This window comes from Lissotriton helveticus, chromosome 6 (assembly GCF_964261635.1).
Source record: "Lissotriton helveticus chromosome 6, aLisHel1.1, whole genome shotgun sequence".
Classification (NCBI taxonomy): Eukaryota; Metazoa; Chordata; class Amphibia; order Caudata; family Salamandridae; genus Lissotriton; species Lissotriton helveticus.
The window spans coordinates 422238788-422255552 of NC_136067.1; the positions used below are offsets into that span (position 1 = coordinate 422238788).

Below are 16765 nucleotides of genomic sequence, written 5' to 3' on the forward strand. Positions count from 1 at the left end.
AAGCCTAGCCGTACCAGAACTCCCTCCAAGAAGGGCCAATGGACCGTATCACCCGCTTTTTCCGCGTCTAGCGAAAGGAACCAGTGAGGGTCTCGTCTCCTGCTCACGTCCTGCAGCCAGTTGTGGGACCGTTGGAGGTTGAATCTAGTAGCCCTGCCCGGGAGGAACCCCGTTTGATCCAAGTGGACTAAGTCTGGGATTACTCTCTGCAATCTGTGCGCTAGTACCGTCGCCAGTGGTTTCACTTCAATATTCAGAAGGGAGATAGGACGATAGGAGGTGCATTCCTCTGGTGCTTTACCTTCCTTAAATATAGGGATAATCGTGGCCATTCGGAGATCCGGAGGTAGTCCCCCGTCCTGTAGTGCCCCCTCAAAAAGTCCCAGCAGGTGGCGAGCCAGAAGGTCTGCCGTTTTCTTAAAGAACTCTGCCGGGAACCCATTCGGGCCAGGGGACTTCCCTGCACGTAGTTTAGCTAGGGCCTTCTTAACTTTCTTCAGCGTGATGGGGACCTCTAGGTCGTTGAGGTCCGTGTCAGTCAGCACTGGGAGTTCATGGTGCTCCATATATGTCAGTGCATCTTCCTAGACAACTCGAGCTTTGATCTTGTTGCTTACTTGATGTCCCTTAGAACCCCTTAGTAAAAAGCATCTTCATAATAATGCAAGCGGGATATCCCTCACATTTGTTGAAGGAGTACCATCTTGAAAGAAAATTTTAATGAAGCACAGTCTTGAAGATCATGCCTCTTCCCTCAGTGATCCTCTGCATAATGCATACTTCTTTCATTTAACCAAGTCTATCTTCCTCATTGCCTAATAAAGTTGAATTGGGCTCTCCATCTCGAGAGGGGTTCCGATTTCAGTAATTCTCAGTCTTGATTGCAGCTGTTCGCTCATTCTCTAACAATATATTTCTTCTGCAGTTTAAGAGTTTACCAAATATACCACGTGCTGCTGTGTCGATGAAGAAGGATGTTTTCACAATTTGAAAGAGCTACTGAATTATGTTTTCAATATCAATTCTCAAGAAAGTTGCCGTTTTGAACATAACAGTGAAGTCATGCACCTTGTGGTTGTTTCAAATATGATGCCAAAAGGGTATTTATCTTTTTCTCTGTGATGCGTTTGAAAGGCAGACGGCCTTGGAACATTGTCTCCTTCCCTCCCTGGGGCCTTGAGGACCTCTTTCTTTTCTTCAAAGTAGTAGAATTTCGCCAAAACATCATAAAGTCTCTGGTCATATTGGGGCCAACATTAGCCCACCCGATAAATCCTGTCCAGGAATATCTCCAAAACATTATGGTGACAAATCAGGTTCAAATTGCTAAGGAATACTGACAGTTATAATTTCAATCTAGTAATAAAGGAAGCAACTATACTTTATGGGCAATTATTGCTGCGCAAAATATAATGAAGTACATTGTAACTTCAATTGAATTCCCTTTATAACTACATAACACTCAAAACATTATTTTAGCATTTACATGATGGTGAATAGGAATGTACAGGTAAAGAAAACTCGCCTTTGTGTACAGATACAAAACTCTTTTGCGTGACGTATGGTCCCTCAAATTCTATTGCTCAAATCAGCAGCACAGGTTTGTCATGGCCAACCATACAGAATATGGTCCCGCCATCATCGAACCCCTGCCTTCCCCGGTGCGCAATACATATACAAACTTAACAGTATTTGGTGTACTGCCATCCACACACAAAAAATACTGGTCATCTTTCCCCTCCACCAACTCATTAGAAAAAAAATATATTGGAATCCTGTCACCTTCCCACGCCACACCCAGGCACCTCGTCCCCTCAAACATACCATGTGCTTTGCCACCAACAACCACCATCTTCTCTGATCCCCACCAAAAGAGCTGCATTCTACTGCCTCGCTCGCAGTAGCTTTTTGCGAGTCGCATCAGCACAGTCTGGAAATTTCCTGCCAGCCAGAAACAGAAAGAAGAAACAGCATAGGTTAGAATTCTCCCGTCCGTTTCAGTTTTCTGCACACCTGTGGCAGGGTCTGTTGGCAGCAGCAGATGCAACACGTGCTTTTGAACCTACTTGGGTTAGTGAAGCCCTGAGAGAGGCAGGAGAAGGTGGGTAAAACAGCAGACCACCTTTTACTGTCAGCAGCATTTACCCACCATCCTCCTTTCCCCCCCCGACGTGAAGAGTGCCTATCAGGCCCAGCAAAGGTCAGCCTGACAGACACTCTTCTTGTTCAGATCAGGCAGCCAGGCAATATACATATGCTAAATACTCTGGCACCTGGTTGCCTGAGCTGAACCTTGCTGGATTGAAGATGTCCAGCCCAGTAGGCATGACCACCTCAGCCTGGTAAAGAGCCTCATCGACCTTCCCCTAAAGATGAAGGGGAGTGTCACTGATAACCTTGGACCTGGGCACTTCAGTTTTAAGGCCTGAAGTGCCCAGGGCTGAGTATCTATCAGTGACACCTCGTCACAAAGTGGGGTGTGGTCAGCAGTCTCACTGACCCCGTCCCACTCAGTGACAAGTGAGGGACTGCTGCCTGACTCTTGGTCAGCCAATGAGAGGAGGCGGCAGTCCCAACCCTTCTGAAACCACTGAGGCTTCCTGAGACGCTGCAGTAGGTGAGGTTTGTTTTTTAATGTTTGGTGCGAATGTATGTGTATTTGTTAGTGGGTGCTGTGAACAGGTGTGTGTGTGCGTGTGAATGCATAGGTGTGAGTGAGTGTGCTTGTGTGGCCCACTCCTTCCCTTGCTCCAATTGCCAGCCACCACTGTTTAACTGTTCTGTTTCTTCGCTCACGTATCTGGGGACCCAAGATAGGAAGGGTACACCTGGGAAGTCAGCCGTCCCTTCAGTGATATGACAACACTGGAAAAACAAGCATTTGCAATGCAATAGGTCTCGCAGTAATTAAGTTTGAGCTTTTGGCATTGCTTAATATTGCAACACTAATTGCAACAAAAGTCAATAAATTGTAGGCCCAAAAAAAGTGTTCTGAGGGGTTTGAAAGGGTCTATTCTAGTTATTTTTTATTCTGGGAGGGTGAATCCTTTATCTTATAGACAGCCCGGTGCAGATCCTGGGTCCCATCGACACCCTCCACATGTAATCACCCCACAAAAAATCCATTCAAAATGCACCCTTCTATGCACTGGATATGCTTTGCTATAGGTTGTGTGAGCTATAACAAGACGGAAAACATACCCGGACAGACACAGGAAAGTAATCCAAGTACAAACACAAATACAGATCTGAGACTGGATAGAGTGCGACAAGCGGGCGGCCTGTAGCTGCTATAAGCATCTATGCACCGTTTTGCCAGCCCTGCAAAGTAGGCCGTGTTAGACAAAAAGATGTCAGTACGGCTAAACATGCACAGCAACAAAATAAAAATAAAAAATGCACGCAGAGGGAGAGAACCGTGCCTAAACTGTACATAGGGTTTCCTGGCCAGGGACGGTTGTATCTCACCTAAACATGGCTCCAAATTATAGGTGCCCTTTATTTTTAGGTAGTTAACTGTGAGAGAGCCTATGCATAGTAGCAAATACACTCATATGGGCGTGCGGGTCCCTCGATGTGGCGCAAACCGCACTTGCTGATTCCGGCCACTTCTTCACCACCGTCAAGAGGACCGCAACCTAATGCCTGCTTTCTCGCTATCACTAGCCTCAAATGGTCCCCAATCCAGCAATCCTGCAAGGCTCATACAGGACTCTACTACCCCGCAGCAGAGGCAGCTTGTCACCCGCTCCCTCCCCGAACACTCGAGGGGGGAGGAGGGGGGGGAACGGGGCTGGAGGCAGCGATAGGGCAGGGAGTACGGTGAGCACGACTACGAGGGGTGTGGGGGGACTACCCGGGAGCATTATAACAAACCACCGACCTGTGCTGGGTTCCCAAACTTAGCCACCTTGCTGCCAGGTCACTCTGCTCAGTGCTGCCAGCTGACCGTACCTCGCTTCTTGCTTGAAACGCTGTCAGACTCTGCCCAACTGCTTCCGTAGTCACTTCACTACCCACTCATGTTGACTATTTTAAAATAAAATGAACTCCCTGCATGCTCATCATACCATGTGAAGTTCCTGCGATGTGCTATGGCCTGGGCAGACGGGCTCCAACATGTGCAATGTTGCCATTCTTGCTGAGGTTAGGCCAGTTTGAATACTACAGCTCGCCTCTGTATGCAGTGACCTGAAGCTCACAAGTTCGAACCGTTGCAAGGTTCTCAGCCTTCCACCCTTATAAGGATGGTAAAGAGAGTGGTCACATTTTATTTGGTAATAGTAGCAATAGGTATGAGTTAGCTGTACCAGTACTCAGTAAAACTTGCTACTAAAAGCACTATGGAGCAGCAAGTATAGGCTTGGAAGGACCATATAACTGAAAAAACTATAGTACAGAAAAAAGTGCTAAATTAGTGCAATGCCTGTACTCTAGACGAACGTCAACATCCAGCTGAAGAATTTAGTGCAATATAAAAAAAAAGCTTCTTGAGCACATTAAAAAAAAAAACTCTTACTGCCCCCGGAATCCGGCCGCGGCCGCACCGGAAGTCAGGCAAGGTCGCCTGTGACGGGGGCGGGCCGCGTCCGGACCGGAAGAGGAGGCAGGCGGAGGAAATGCGTCTCGTGGCCCGGGGCTCCTGTGAGCGGTGGAGAGCCCCGGGGCCGCCAGTAGGATGTTGCGCAAGTGTTGAAGAGCTGCAGCGTGAACGTTGCGGAGGGGGCACAAGGCACATGCCCGGTGCCTGCCCCTGCCACGTGCTGAGAGCGGAGTCCCCTGAGATTGAGCCGGTAAGTGCAAAAGGGCGGGGGGGGTCTCTGTGCACTTGTGTGTGTGTGTGTGTGTGTGTGTGTGTGTGCACGTGTGTGTGTATGCGACGGCGGGGGTGGGTTATCTGTATGTGTGGGTGCGTGCGTGCATGGGCGATCGTGTGTGTGTGTCAATTGAGCGCTCGTACTTGTGCGCGTGACAGTTTGAAATCGCCTCCAAGGCGATGCGCGCTGCCAGGATTGTCTCCTGGAAAGCAGACACGGCGACAAAAGGTTCTCGGCGAGAACGCGCTTCCGCGCGCTTAGCCGAGACCTAAAAAATGTTTTTACTCTGTTATGACGTTTTCAGACAATAAGTAGATTCAGAATTATAATCAGATTCTGACCCAGTAATTTACAATGAAGAGTCATGTAGGCATGCAAAAGAGTTCTCTGTTCTACAGATTCTATCAATGTTTCTCTTTTCTCTTCTTAATGATATGTATGACTTAGCAATAGTCTTACAAAGTTCTAACAATGGCTTCTGCTTTTCATTGTGGTCTCAATGTGTTAAACCTTGGGTATTTTCTGGTTCTTAAAAAACAGCTATTGAATATTTTGAAACAACGTGGTCGTACTGAAGCGTCATAATCAGCACAGAAATTGCTCAAAATAAATTATGTGATGCTGCAATACTATAAGAGTAGTCATAGCAGCTTGATAGAACAATAGGATTAGTACTGTGAATTAAAGGCAAACGCTAGCCATTAACAGCAATCTCGATGTTTTCTGTGGTTCCAACAAGAATCGGTTAGCAAGTAAATTTATCTTGTAAGAAAACACGGAATTCAGAAAGGAGTGGAGGGGAACAATCTATGAGTATTTACAGTGTTATCAAATCGCTGTACTCAATTACCAATTCTAGACAGTCATGAATCATGACATCATCACCATGTGATGTGAAGCTAGCCGTGCCGTCATCAGTTGCAAATCTTGTGCAATTGCTACATTTTGTTCATGTTTGACGATCACAATTTTGAAAAAAATAACGTTGTGGCCTTACAAGTCCTGGGTTTTTGGTGGAACACCCCCATTACGTGTGTTCTACAATGGAAGTCCTTCCCACTCAGGTACTACAATGGGAATTGTTACTAAGCAGGTTAAGTATTGCTGCACTCAGCACTAACGCAATTAAAGGTGAATACTGATCCTGGACTCCGGACTCTGCTTAGCTGTTTTGTTTTCAAGAAAACACTGGGTAGCAAGATATATATTGTGACATAACCATAACTGGTGGACAGCAAGTATCAGTCCCACTTTCAGAAACATAACTTGAGGATGTGCTTACTTTTTATTGGCAAAACAACCACTGCAGCCGGTTGCAACATTTCTAAATGTTCCACAACATTCATCTAGGAACTGCAACACTGCAAGCATGCCTACAACATATAACAGACCTCAGCTTTCCCATCATGGCATGTAGGACAGGTATCGGTAACCACTAGTTTCATCCTACTAACAACAGATGGACTAATATAGTCCCTTAGTAAACTTTTCAAGTGTAGTCGACTACAGAGAGAAACATTTAGGGGCATATTTACCTGCCTTCCTAGCTTAACGCCTCACTCCGCCACTTCCAAAACGATGGGCTGCACCATATTTGCAAGAATATGGTGCAGCCCAGCATTTCCCCCTGTGCTGGTGCTACACTTAGCAGCCTAGCGCCAATGCAGGCACCCTTGCACCATAATGCAAGGGTGTCTGCGTGCAAGGGAAGATTGTTTATGTGCAGGAAGGTCACCTTTCCTGCACATAAACAATCTTTAAATGCTGTTTTGTAACTTCTAAGTGTGCTGCTTAATGCTGCACACATAGAAGTTGCAAAACGACATTTTAAAAAAATGGTTGTTTATGTGCACAAAGGGGGACCTTCCTGTAGATAAACAATCATTGGCCTTTTGCTATTTTCATGTGTGCTGCACAATGCCAAAGGCGAGACCTATTGGCTATGCCAATGCTTGGATGCAAGGCAAAGGGGGAGAAGGGTGCAAGGCAGAGGGGAGAAGGGTGCAAGGCAGAGGGAAGAAGGGTGCAAGGCAGAGGGGAGAAGGGTGCAAGGCAGAGGGGAGAAGGGTGCAAGGCAGAGGGGAAAAGGGTGCAAGGCAGCGGGGAAAAGGGTGCAAGGCAGCGGGGAGAAGGGTGCAAGGCAGCCGGGAGAAGGGTGCAAGGCAGCGGGGAGAAGGGTGCAAGGCAGCGGGGAGAAGGGTGCAAGGCAGAGGGGAGAAGGGTGCAAGGCAGAGGGGAGAAGGGTGCAAGGTAGAAAAGGGTGCAAGGCGGAGGTGCAGGGTACAAGGCTGAGGGGGAGAAGGGTGCAAGGTGGAGGGGGTGAAGGGTGCAAGGCAGAGCATGAGGAGCGTCTAGCAGCACCAGGCCTGTCAGCAGTGTTTACGGACCCCTATACAAACTACTACTGCTTTGGCCTGATGTGTATTAAAAGAAAATCACTTTTTAACAAATAAGTAGGGCGCATTCCTACCGAGCGGAATCTGTCCATATTGCCTGTTCACCTTGCCAAGACCAGCATGCAGAAACTTCAGGAACCACCGGCTGCTTAGGAGAAGGAGAAATCGTTGCACGTTTGCGCTCCTTTTCAGTCTGACAATACAAATCGCGAACGACTCCTGTGTGTGGTATATGTCATCTTTTTTCACCTTCAGGTCGAACTGTCGCCTCCAATGAATTCTTTGAGAGGCGGACAGTTTGAGGTGACAGGATTCCTACAGCTCCCATCTGTTTTGTTCAACAATCAAGGCGCCCGTGGCGCGGTTAGTGACACACAGCAAGTCGCCCTTAACCGACCTCGGTTTCACGTCAGTTCAGTAAATAAACTCACTCCTCCCCCCACCCAATCTCCGTTCAGTTTTTAAATTAATCTCCACCAAAGTTTCACACTCACTTGTCATCACAGACTTGTGCACGCGCCTTGCCCATGCCTTGAATTTCCCTTCATTCAGAAAAGGGGGGGGGGACAAAAGCACGGCGAGACAAAGGGGGAGGAGGCTGGAGGGAGGGAGCGGCCCAGGCTGACACAGAGAGAAAGAGAGCGTAGGGAGGACGTGAACTGCTGGCTGGAGGTGGAGGGAGTGACCCCCGGCAGGCTCCACATGGCATGGCTGTCTAAGGCTGATGCACATTGTCAAGATACAATTATTAATCTTTCCAATTTGGCTACTTTTTCTATGCCCAGTACCTTATAAAACTTAAAGTCCGATGGTGTTCCAATTCTTATTTATTAGAGTTGATTCACTCTAGCCTTTCAGATGTTCCAGCTTAGCCTTTTCGTAACAATTACAACTTTATCAAGTGTTACACTGCATTAAGGTCCCAAAAGAGGTTTTCTGCCATACATTCTCGTTCTGAATTCAGATTATCCATAGTGTCCAACTAAAGGTTATGTCAAGTACTTAGTCAACATTCAGTAACTTAAGTCCTTATAAGCATGCCGTCTGTGTCTGCATACAAAATATCCATGGGCAGCCAGGAAAGCAAAAAGGGTGCACACTTCAGGTACAATCCCTCCTCCCTTCACACAATAAAATCACATTTTACATTTTTACAATTGCTTGCTGTACTTCCGACAGCCACTGTACCTTGATGTTTAAATTTGTTCATATTTTGGTCGTGGGCACTGGCTATATTCAGCTCCAAAAAGCACAGTTTGTCTCTCCTTTAAATTTCCCCCACAATACTTAGTTTATTAGTACGTGTTGATTTTGTTTATTATGCATTAGAGATGGTCTCATGATTTCATGTTTCAATCGTTTTGTCAACATATTAACGCTCACATATTCCTCTTTATTTTAATTGACACATAAATATGTTGCTTACAAAAGGAAGGGGCCTGAGGTTCACTGTGTAGCAGCAGGCAGAGGCAAACACCATCTTTATGAAAGATCTCCGATGAAAAAAATATCAAGACTGCAAACGTCTCACAAACCAATAGCGCTTGCAACAAAGCAAACTATGCTGATATATTATGTATACATGTCAAACAGAAGGAATAGTAAATGAAGGACAAAGACAGAAAATGTACACATTCGTAATATTCGGCACATGGAAAGGCACATTCTCAGTTTATTTATTCAAGCCTAAACCATTTGCAACATGTTTTGAAGCATGTGTCATCAGCTGATAACCATTTGTAAAACCCGGTTTACTGCAAGCCTTTTATGCTTCCGCAAAAGGCACTTTACCTCTGATTACATATTAACCAGGTCTCGCGGTGCTTGATTTGACATCTTGGCCTTGTTCCAGTGATCGACCCACTGGCTAAGTTTATTTCCATGAGTGTAACTATTATTTCTGGGTTAAGAGATGCCAGGTCACTAACACGGAAATGTATTTTTCTGAGCTGTAGTTGGTAGTCTATTAATGTAGCAAGTGCACCCGAAGCAAGTTGCAAACACCGATGTGTGAGCAGTGCCTATGCTAAACTACAACCAGGCATGAGAACTCCAAAGCATAAATAATTCCATGGAATATGTATGGTATAACACTAACTTGACAGTATGCATTCATGTACAAGAACGCTTTGCTTTTCATTTGAACGGTTCCCCAGCTTTTTTTCTAGACAGGTCACGGCAATGTAACCAGAAGCCATATGGCACCTCTGCTCACCATTGTGCGAGTAACTGCAAGCTGGTGGCTGGCAAAAGACTTTGGAAGATGCTTTCTAAATGTCTCGCCGAGCAGCGCATGCGCTGGCTCAGGGGAGACCTAAAAAACAAGGGGAAATAAAACGTTTCTCCTCGTGGCGCCAGGGTATGAACAGGTTTTCCCTGGTCTTAATTCTGGCACTGCCTCCTATATACGCCACCCATGTAAATAGGGGGCAGCGTTGGAATCAATGGGTGTTGCGGTGGAGTGCCCTAAGCATAGAGTGAAAGGGGTCCTTCTTTACAAGGCAGCGTTAAGCCACATTAAGTGACTTAACGCTGTCTTGTAAATAAGGCAAAACCCCTATCGCCACAGGAAAGTCGTGAAAAGTGACGTTCCAGTGGCGATAGGGGCTCGTTAATATGCCCCTTAGTTTGTTCACAAGACTTATTCAACTCAGAATCAATTAATTGTCCCCCCTGCAATGATTCTACTTCCATTTCGCCCACACCTTAACAATTGCTGCATCAGAGCTGGATCTAGCAGCTAGTTACATTAAAGAGATGTTTGCTGTCACTCACCAGGAATAGCAACTTTATATTTATCATACATGTACCAGAGGGACTTTCGCAAGAAGACAGGAGACCTCCAAGCACTAACTGTCAAGTCAGCAAACTGAAGAAACCCCAAGGCCAGTTAGCCATACTTAGACATGAACGCATCATCAATATGAACTAATGTTGGTTGTGGCTCATGCGGTGATTGACTAGGGTGTCAACTACTGTATCAGCCTGGCTTGAAATAAAAGGGATCAGGCATTTGAAGTACAACTGGGACACTAAGCACACATGAAAAACCTATAAATGTGGAATTGCATATCCATGGCAATCAACTCTCAACTCATGGTCAATGTGTAAAGTATTTGCGCAACACACACGCACATTAGTCCAATGACTCTTTGAATCATCCGCAAAAATACTTGTGAACACACTTTGGATCATATGTAAAGCACAACATCAGGGCATAAATAAAAATATCAAGGTAAAATGACAATCACAATCACTGTGCACACAATGCAAGTCCTGGGATAATACTCCTTAGCCTGACCATGCAAAGTTAGAACGACAATATTCTAATGGGTCATCATGTATTGAACTTCATGGAATAGTTACCAAGCAGTACTACTCAAGATATGTACGTTGTACACTCTAAAATCCAGACACTCAGGAATGACATGATCGCTTTGCCCACAAAAAGGGCAAAGCATTTGGCTATCAGGACCTTCGAAACATATGCATTATGCGGAAATAGAGCACAGAAACACCTGTGCTCCTCTGAGCTCCATTATGGTATCCCCTTAACAATACTGATTAAACACAGGATGTAGAAGTACCTGCACCTCTATGTAAGGTGGTGCGGCAATGCTCAGGACTCCCGAAAAGCAAAACAGCAAGGAGTCCCTGTGGGACTCCGAGGTCCGTAAGGGGCTTGAAAGGTGGTCAAATGAGGTCGTGGGACAGTGGTTGAGGTTGTGGGACAGTGGTTGAGGCCGCGCTGCCAGCTTTCACCAATACTTGCTAATGCGGGCCACTCCTTTTCACACTCCTGATGGATTACACTCCTGACGGATACAAAGCCGCCTCCGTTTCCCCTTCTACGGCTGTCAGCGGTTGCTCTCTCCCCTTCAAAGAGCGCCCTGATGTGGGCAGGGCTTTGGTGAGCCACGACCCTGCTTCCGGCCTCTGCTCCCTCGTTGGCGGCGTCAACACCTTCCACTCCTGATGTGCTCACTTCGCTGGTGAGCAGCCGCTCTTGAATTCCTAATTTCTTGTGCCGCAACAGATGGGCTGAGCCTCGAACACGGGCCCAAGGCAGTGCTGAGGGCAGTGCCCACGGGGAGTAGGAATCCAGGGAGTACCAGAAGGCCTCCCCTGGTGGCGGACTGAGGAACTTCTCAGAAAAACATAGTCTAATGAATTTCTCCACCCCCAACAACTTCCAATAAGCACAGGAAGTTTAAGTGAAAATAAAAAGCACACATAGCTCTTGGAAAGTAAAGCACCCAGAGCTCTTGCTGATAAAGCACATGGAAAAGTTGATGTCTCTGAGGTTCCTAGAACAGGAGGCCAGGACACACAGGGCCTTGGAGATTTCTTCCCAAGCAGGATATCACAGCAAGGCAAAAACAGTCAGTCAATTTCCTCCACCACATACAGAAGCACCCACTGCAGGCCAACCCATCCCTCACACAGAAAAGGCAGAGCTCCTCACACAGTTCTTCCACTCTTCTTGGCAGGGTCCTCTTGTTTCCTGAAGTAAACTAAAGTCCTGGGGGTTTAGGTCCAATACTTATACCCCATTTTTTATTGTTCTCTTCGTGGCAAGGGTCTCTGAACCCATTCCAAACCTGTCATGTCCTCCCGGGTGCAGCATCTCTACAGGGGACAGCATTGTGCAAAGAAGACACAGCCTATTCAGATGCAAGTGAAACTCCTCCCACTACTCTGAATGCAGACCAGGTCTGTTCAGCCCAGCAATGAGTCACCCAGGCAAGGCAGGGCACACCTCAACCCCACTAGGGACTGTCTAGAGTGAATGTGAGTCTCCAGCTCCTGTCACTCCAACAGCAGACGCTGGATACACAAACAAGGTGGCATTCTACCGCGCTGCGGTTTGTAAGCGCTCAAAATCTTAATTCGTATTTGTTGACGCATTTAGCGCGTTTTGGCTTCGTTTTTTTGGTTTTAGCATTTTTAAATGTGCACTGCTGGGGCTCTCCTCCCCCCTCATACCTGCATTTAAATTGGAATATCCACCACCGTTTTCGGTGGGCCCGGGTCCTGTGGGTGGTCCGGGGGCTGTGAGCTGATCGGCGACCAGCGCCATCTTGGTTTGGGACCAGGCTTTTTTCGGCGGGCGCCATCTTGGAGCGGTCACGCGCTCCTCCCTCCATTCCGGCGCCTATTTAAAGTCGCTCTCTCCCGCGCAGCGGGAACGCCGTCGCATGCCGGAGTCGTGCCAGAGTCCTGCCCGTCTGCGCCCGTCCGCGATAGGACGCGCTGGACGTGGCTGGACTCTGGGCCCCCTCCTGGTCGGTCTATTCTACATCATGCGGTGCTACACCAGAGATAGTCTGGTTGCCATTGAGAGGTCGCGGCCACCCTGCTCTACACCTAGGGTGGATCCCTTATGCGGCCCGTTATCGTGTGGCTGCGGATGCTTTGCGCTGGCTGCCCCCGTAAGCAGGAGCTGCGGGGATGTCCTGCGCACGCCCTTAAGCCCGTCGCCAGGTATTAGCATTTGGAATCTTAACGCTAGGTCGCTTGTCAAGCACCATCTTGACATTAATGACCTGCTAGGCAGGGAGGTGCCTGACCTATTCTGCGTAACAGAGACCTGGCTGCAGGATGCTGACACGGCCATTGTCAATCTGGCCTTCCCGCCGGAATACTCGGTATTCACCTTGAATAGGACCTCAAGAGGCGGGGGTATTGCTCTTGCCGTCAAGTCCTGTTACCCTACTACATGGCATGGGCAAAAGATCCCAGGGTGCGAATGCGCCCTGTTTAAGGTCGCTATTACATCCAACTTCACCCTGTCGGGACTTGTAATTTATAGGCCCCCGGGGAGTGAAGTGGCCTTTAGAGCAGCGTTACCGGAGGCTATTAGCAATCTGGCTACGGGGTGCTCCAATTTTACCATCATTGGAGATTTAAATCTGCACTTTAACAACTCCAGTAGTCCTTCAGTATCCAGTTTCCTGGCGGACCTTGAGGCGTTACAGCTGAATCAGTTGGTGACGCAGCCCACACACTCAGGGGGTCACACCCTCGACCCGTTCTTTACCAATCTGACGGAAGTCTGTGTCACCAGCTACACACCTCTGGCATGGACTGATCACTATTTGATACAGTTCCACTGCCCTATCGTGGCTAGTCCTTCTAAGCCAGTGGTGTGTTCTGTTCCAAGAAGACGCTGGAACAAACTTAAGCTGGATGAGTTCTTTCATCTCTTATCAGCTGACCCGCTTGACGTCTCAGGTCCGCCGGATCAGATGTACGACAGGTTTAGCGACTGGGTCTCCAGGGCCTTGGACACCCTCATCCCCTTGGTGACCTGTAAAACTGGATCTGGCAAGGCCAGCCCCTGGTATGACGACTCTCTGCGGGCTCTGAAGGTTTCTTGCAGGCGCGCAGAGCGGGCATGGCGCAAAGCCTATTCCAGCTCTAAGAAAGTCTTATATCAGGCAACAGTGAAGGTGTACCATCGGGCGGTGTGTAGAACCCGTGCCGCTTTTTATGCGACACAATTCAGGAACAGTTCGAACCCGGCAAAGGCTATCTTTAAGGTATTGAAAGACCTCACTGCCAAAAAAGTTACAACATCACACCAGAGCTCTGTGGAGCACTGTGAAAAGTTGGCAGAGTTTTTCCTGGAAAAGGTGAATGCCATCTACCGAGCCTTTCCTGTGGTCGTTCCCTCGGCGATTACATCTTCTAAGCCACCACCATCTGAGGGACTATGTTCTCTACCTTTGTTAAACTCTGATAGCCTAGGCACTTTGGCCCGCAGAGTGAAGTCTGGGTCCCCTGAGGATCCACTTTGCCCTGAAGTGTTCAAGGACCTTGCGGCACATGACATCTCCCCGCTTTGTTCCTTGGTCAATGCGTCACTTACATCTGGCGTAGTTCCACTGAAGTGGAAGCGAGCCATGGTTCGTCCGATCCTGAAGAAACCTAGCCTGGATGGGAGCAAGCCGGAGAGCTATCGGCCTATTTCACTCTTGCCGTGGCCGGCTAAGGTGATGGAGGCACACGTAAATGCCGCCCTCTCGGAACATCTCCGTCGAGCTGATATACTCGACGCCACGCAGAATGGGTTCAGGGCAGGTCATAGCACGGAGACGGCTCTGCTCTACATGGTGGAGCACCTTCGCTCCGTGCTTGACGCGGGACAAACGGCAGCGCTGGTGCTATTAGATCTAAGCGCTGCCTTTGACACCGTCTCGCACCCTATCCTTCTGCAGCGTTTAGAGGAGGCTGGTGTTACCGGCACTGCTCTCGACTGGTTCCGGTCGTTCCTAACCAACCGGGCCTTTAGCGTGACCGTCCCACCTTATCAGTCAAAATTTCTTCCGTTGAACCTGGGCGTCCCCCAAGGCTCCTCGCTGAGTCCTACGCTGTTCAATCTGTACGTAAGGCCGCTAGCTGAGGTTGTCAAACAATGGGGTATGACCATGGTGTCATATGCCGATGACACCCAGCTAGCGGTCACGATCAGCGGGGATGCTGAAGTCGACGCCCCTAGGTTTCAACAAGGACTGAGGGCGGTCGCTAGCTGGATGACGCTCAATTGTCTCCAGCTAAACGCTAGTAAGACCGAGGTGATGGTATTTGGTAGGCAACCGGAACTGTGGGGAGAGAGATGGTGGCCGGAGGAGTTGGGTTCTGCTCCCATCCCAGTCGCCGAGCTTAAGAACCTCGGGGTCTGGTTGGACCCTTCCCTTACGTTTGCATGCCACACTAAACGCACGGCTGCTTGTTGCTTCGGCATCTTGCGTGGGCTCCGTCCGGTGCTAAAGTTCTTCGATGCCCCCACTCGGCAACTTATGATCCAAGCTACCGTCATCTCCAGGCTGGATTATGCTAGTTCTTTGCTGGCCGGGTTGAACGTGGCTGAGATCGGGCGCCTGCAACGGATCCAGAATGCAGCAGCGAGAGCGGTGGTAGGCCTTCCAAGATTCTGTCCTACCTCCAGCACCATACGAGCGCTGCATTGGCTCCCGGTGGCGCAGCGGATTCAGTTTAAGGTCCTCTGCGTCGCCTATAAGATCTTGAAGGGGTCCCCGGCAACGATCCTTACGACCCTCATGGCCAACTACATCCCAGCACGACCCTTAAGATCGGCAGACCTCGAATTGGCCGTGGTACCGCGCTTTAAGCGAGCCAGGGCCGGTGGACGCTCATTTCGAGTGCGGGCCGCTGCTTTGTGGAACTCCTTACCCCCGGCAATTCGCGCTATGAGCGATTTGCTTTCTTTTCGTCGCGCCGTGAAAACATTTTTATTCCCTTAGTCATTTTGCTTGTGCTGTTTTTATTTAGTTGTGTTGTGTAGCTGCCTTGTCGGGCGCCAGGACGCTCCTTAGCTGGATCATCTGTGCGCCTAATAAAAACCACATAACATAACATAACATAACATAACAGTCAGAGGCACATGGGATGGTAAACCAAGAAAATGCCTGCGTTCTAAAAGTGGCATTTTCAAACACAGAATTAAAAAAACATCTTCACCAAAAGGTGCATTAATAAATTCTGAGCTCAGAGACCCTAAACTCCGTTTCTCTATTTTGTCCCTATTGAAAGTTATACTTGTAAGATGTTACAAAACAACTCCAATGTTAGCCTATAGGACAGATAGCCTTTCAATAGTGAAAAATGAAATACACTGTATTTCACTATCAGTACATGTCACACACACCCGCTGTACATGTCCTACCTTTCACATACACTGCACTCTGCCGATGGCAGTACCTTCAGACTACCTTAAAGGTGCCATATATGTAAGGAAAGGGAAGGTTTGGGCCTGGCAATTGGGTGCCGTTTACAACTGCGCACACGCACACTACAGTGATAGGTCTAAGATACATTCCAAGGGCTACTCATGCGGGTGGCACAACCAGTGCTCCAAGCCCACTAGTAGCTTTTGATTTACAGGCCCTGACACACTTCAGGCAATTTACTAGAGACTTACCAGTAAATAAAATATGTCAATCTTATCACCATTTATACAGAGAGCATATGCACTTTAGCACTGATCAGCAATGGTAAAGTGCTCAGAATCCTACAGCCAACAAAACAGGGTCAGAAAAATAGGAGGCAAAAGGCAAACTGGTTGGGGATAAACCAGTCAAACGGGCTAGGTCTAACAGGGAAACAATCATAATGCTATGGTCTTGATAAATGTCTAGTACTATCAGGTAATGACCAGAAAGGGTCCCCCATAGGATGTCAATCGATCAATCAATCAGGGTCTTGTGTAGCGCGGTTATTCACCGGTGAGGGTCTCAAGCCACTGCGTAGGGGGGCTGCTGGTCATATTGGGTGGAAGATTATTCAAAGAGCCAGGTCTTGAGGTCCTGCCTTAACTGGGTCAGTGACGTGGATTGCCTGAGGTAGAGGGGAAGGGTGTTCCAGGTCTTGGCACATGGTGGGAGAACTACCTTCCTCCAGTTCTGGTCTTGTGGATTATGGGGAAGGAGGCAAGGGAGAGTTGGCAGGATCAGAGTTGTCTGGCGGGTACGTAAAATGTGAGGCAATTTTCATGTATGCTGGTCCTTCATGATGTAGAGCATTGTAGGC

The 16765-nt window shown here is 48.2% G+C and overlaps 1 protein-coding gene across 11 annotated transcripts in view; it reads right to left on the reverse strand.

The window, feature by feature from the left end:
* Positions 1 to 16765, reverse strand: part of DCDC2C (doublecortin domain containing 2C) — a 5988712-nt gene that overhangs the window by 4896984 nt on the left and 1074963 nt on the right. The gene's annotated exons all lie outside the window — the stretch shown is intronic.